Consider the following 4856-nt stretch of genomic DNA (forward strand, 5'->3'; position numbering starts at 1 on the left):
TCTTTCTTTCTTTCTTTCTTTCTTTCTTTCTTTCTTTCTTTCTTTCTACCTAAATGCATAAGGCTTACTAACTGTAGACATAGCAGTGACTCAATGGCTAAGTCTAGGCTTCTCATCGCAGCATGACATCATCTACTAAGAATTAGCATTTGCTTTCTGCTGAGTATCTCTCAAAGGAGACTCTGAAGATCTCTTACACCAACACCTACACCTATACCAGACTACTCAGCTGGAGCCCGGGACAAGTAAGGCAAGGTTAGTGTTTTGATGTTGATGACTTGATGCTAAAAACACACCATTGTCCTGGAATTGTGACTAGGAAGGCTTTCTGTTAAAATATATGGCAGAACTAAGGAGCAGGGTGGACCACAGTCTTGATTTCTGGTCATTTAAAGAGAGACTTCAGGACTAATGTGAGAGCCCGAAGGGCACAAAAACAAGCACCATGGAGAGCTCCAGGAGTGGTATGGAGTTCCTCCTAGGGCTTGCTTTAGCTCAGTACTTCCTAGCCGCCTACCTGGAATGTATGTGGATCTGTCTAATTTATGGGTGCTGGTTTACTAAATACCTGCCTCCATTTAATGTCCACTAAGCTTACTAGCATGGAACATATATTGCAAACAAAATGTTACTCAATAGACAATGCTCTCTTTCTCAAGTACCGAAGTCCACAGGTAGGAGTTTAGGACAATAATTTCTGTGTAGCCTTGGATTCTAAGGCATAGAAGATGATACTATTCTCCAAATTGGTGGTAGCTATGGTAGATTTCTAATGATCCTTTTTGTTAGAAGAGTCAGAGGTGTTGGTAAACCTTTCTCTGAAAGAAGGAAGCTCTGCATTTTTGGATTTTCAAATATGTAGATTAATACACACAGCAGCTAATTTCTAGATGCCAACTTGATGACACACGACATAATAAGCAAGGTAAGTGTATAGTTGATTTTCCATGAGCCACCAAGTGCCAGCTACAGCATTCTGTAATACCATAGTACCAGTTCAGGCCCATGGGTTATAGATGTAGCAGAGTGTGTCATTGCAGAGTTGAAACAGAGCCCTTCTTTTTACTCATTAGATGCACAGACTGCTGACTTCTGCTAAAGTGGTTAAGAATGTGAGAGGTAAAAATTCGAGTGGAGCACCCATGACCTAGGGTTTCAAAGTGCCTGCATGAGATAGATCAGTCTGTTAAACCACATGAAAATTAATGAGATCTTAACCTCCTTATAGTAAGCCAGTGAGGATTCCTAGTAGCACTAATTTGAATTAAAATTTAATTGATAGAGCTAGATTCTATTTTCTCCTCTTGAAGAGTGTGATCCTTGAAAAAATAGCAAATTTACTCAACACTAAAGTCAAAACAATTATATACGTGACATATATACTCAAGAGGCAGTTATTTAACTAATTAATTTCCTCATGTATTAGCAACCCTTTAAACAGTTTCTAACTCAGGAACAACAAAATTGAGCAACTATTATTTTCTCCAAGTTTTGTGATGTTAAGGAATGCTCTGGGATCATAAAGATAATGAATAGTGGATCTTGAACTATCTCTTTGAAAATATTTGCTCTTACATGAGACATTTTTCCAAATTAAAAAAAATGGTTATTTTCATCAGTTCCTTGAGAATTTCTGAGATACAGGCATTGTGTCAGTCACAAACATATAGTAACGCAAGCTCACTTTAATGCTATTCTATTGGGCATGCCTCTTTGGTTGAAAATGCCGGCAAGGAAAGAAATGTTCTCTAAGCATAGGATGAACTCAATTTAAACACACACACTAGCAGACTTACATATTTATATCCACTAAAATTAATCTCTGCTCAAGTGAACAAATCTCTTTTTAAATAAAAACATTCCATGTAGATAGCACTTTGATATTAGAAGGCTAAAATAACTGGAAATTTTTCTAGAAAAAGCGTATGATAAAGTGTTCCATCACCCCAAACACTAAATTAGTGCTGTAAGCAGAGTTGTTTACAGATATTCATAGGCCACAATTGAGGATGACTGGAGGACTCTCTTGTGTGGTCCTTTGTAGACTTGGGAGTGATTTACTAATGACTCTTAAAAACACTTTGTGCCAGTAGACTATTCTGTGATTTGCAAAATGTACTATTTTTCATAAAACCTTTCAAAGCTTAATAAAAACATTCTTGTAATCACAATACATTTAATTCTGATATAGTAATATTGCCTTACTTGTAAATTTTATGCAGTTATACAGATAAACACATAGACAGTACTAACAAATTTTGTTTGCAGAGTGGCTTCTTTAATGTCAGCAAAAATTAAGCTACAGTATTTGATTGGTAATGAAATCATAAATAGTTAAGGCACACAGACACTTGATGTCAATAAAATTTTCAAATATTACAATGATCAGGAATAAAGTACCTTTTATATTTTAAAAATGTTTTAGACAATTTCAAGCATGACTCTCTTTTTCAACTCCCCGTTCTCGCCCTCCAACTTTCCAGTGTCACCCTACACCTCAAATTCATGTGCCCTTCTGTAATTATTAACATTATACATGTGTGTATATATACATATAGGAGTACATGTATGTCTGTGCGCACATGCATGTTTATAGATACACCTCTCTCCTGTTGAGTCCATTTGTAAATGTGTTCACAGTTTATCTCCCTATTGGAGAGCTGGTCCCTGGACATGACAGTCCCCCCTCTCAGCAGCCATTAATGACATATAGCTCTTCATCTAGGTGGGGCTGTGTGAACTGGGATTGTTATTGTGCATATATTATTTAGGCAACCATATTAGCCTGTAGAATATGCATTAAATATGCACTGAAAATTAATATAACCATCTAAACCAAAATATTTTTTTAGTTTTAGAATCTCAATATAGTATGTGATATGGAATATTCTCTTCTGTACTTAGGAGATTATCTAGGAATGGTTTATACAAATTTACTTAATGGAAATATACCCCAGGGGATGTGTTAAATTACAAATGATTACACTGATAATCCTAGGCTAATAGAAACATTTTGTATTATCTAAATCTAGTATTTAACATCATCATAGGGAGTTTCCCTTAAGTAGAAGGAGACAAAAGTTGGCCCAGGAAGTTTCAGTGGTAATAGACTTATATTCTATGTAGCTATATATTAGCTACAGCTGTCTGAATGGAAAATTTATATTGCTTCTCAGAAATGAGATCCAGAATTTGGAGTTTCCATATAAATGGAAACTCGGAGGCATAAAACAGCATTCTCTCCTGTTTTAAATAAAATTTTGTGTTCTTTTCAGCTACTTCTGTTCTGTGTGCTTTACCTACATCAGAGGCAAGTTAAAACATTTGCATCATTTATATGATTAGAGAAATGCATTGACTCATTGTCTGTGTGAAAAAGGGCCTCGAAACATCATAGTAAAGTGTTTGCAAGATAAAGCATAAGAGAAAAGATCAAACCAGTCCAGGAGGATTTAAATCATAGATACACTAAAGTTCCCCATCCCAATTCCTAAGCTTGTAAGCTAACTAAATCTGCCACTTCCTTAGACACCATCAGAGTAAGGATTAATTTTTATTCAAAAATATTTACATAGTTATTGTTTGTGCACTGTGGCCTCTCTGATGATAAAACTCTAGCAACAAACAATAACCAGAGAGGAAAAAATTCTACAAAAATATAATTATGATAGAAGAGAAAAATGAATCTAAGAGAGGCATAGCCAGCCAGAGGGAAAGGTGATATTTTAGGCCATCTTTGACAAGGGTTGATTAAAAAATGAAGTGTATTTCTACTCTGGGATTTTGAATTAACATGGCTACAATTGATGTTATTGTTATTTTGATCAACGTGCCCAAAATGGGATTTGTGCTGAGTCTGTTTTGTTTTTTAACCACAGTAGGAAGGGCTATGAAAGTCAAGCCTCTTAATCCCTCAAATGATTTAATTTAAGCATGTCCTAAGCCAGCAGTGCCTTAAATTGGCAGTCAGGTATTCTGTTGTTGCTTTCTGAATCATAACAATAAGGTACCCATTGTTGACAGTAAGAAATATGCAAGCGATGCCACTTTATTAGTAGTCTCTGGGGCATTTGAACTTTCTTCCAGGTGATTTGGATTGCTACCAGTGAATTTTCCTCTAGTAAAACTCTTGCCTGGAGGAATAGTAGGTCATAGAGGCAGTTTATCTTGTGCTTGACTTGTCTATTTGGACAGTCATCAATTCTCAGTGTTTACTTTTGGCCATGTTTCCTACTATCTGCTTAGTGTGTGCTAAGCATATTTAATTGATAATTGAAACAGAGGAGTTCCAAAGGTTAGTCTGTAAGCAAAGAGAGTGAGAAGAAGATGACGAGGCAAGAAAATCCCTGTTTAGACAAGTGTCTAAGCTCAGTCTCTTATAATTAAGAGGGCCAAAGATGCAGGTACTGTCACAGGATTCTAGAGCAAAATGTTTTTTGGGAGCTTCTAAGGGTGCTGCTGGGTAGCGGGGAAACAATACAGGAAAACACAGGAATGAGGCACACTTTGTTAAGCTCGCTCCTGTGGTGAGCATTTGGAGTTTATGCCTTAATGGTCTGAAAGCTGCTCCTGAGTGGTGTTAAAGCCTGGGCAGAACAACCTTTTCCTGTTCTCGGGGAAACCCTCTCACACATAAAAACTCAGACGCTTGAGTTGGAAGAAGGCCAGAGCATAATGAAAAGTCTGTGAAACACTGGCAATCTCTCCAATTGCCCACTGCAGCCAGTTACACACATAATCAACAACAACGTCATACCTATGATTTATGGTATTCTGAATTTTGACTGTATGTTACATTTTTCACTCCATATGGAATATATATATATATATATATATATATATATATATATATATAT

At 36.3% G+C, this 4856-nt stretch overlaps 1 protein-coding gene across 1 annotated transcript in view; it reads right to left on the minus strand.

The window, feature by feature from the left end:
- The window catches only part of Hmcn1 (hemicentin 1), a 402633-nt gene that overhangs the window by 245677 nt on the left and 152100 nt on the right, over positions 1 to 4856 (minus strand). The gene's annotated exons all lie outside the window — the stretch shown is intronic.

Source organism: Grammomys surdaster, unplaced genomic scaffold (assembly GCF_004785775.1).
Source record: "Grammomys surdaster isolate TR1022 unplaced genomic scaffold, NIH_TR_1.0 259, whole genome shotgun sequence".
NCBI lineage: Eukaryota > Metazoa > Chordata > Mammalia > Rodentia > Muridae > Grammomys > Grammomys surdaster.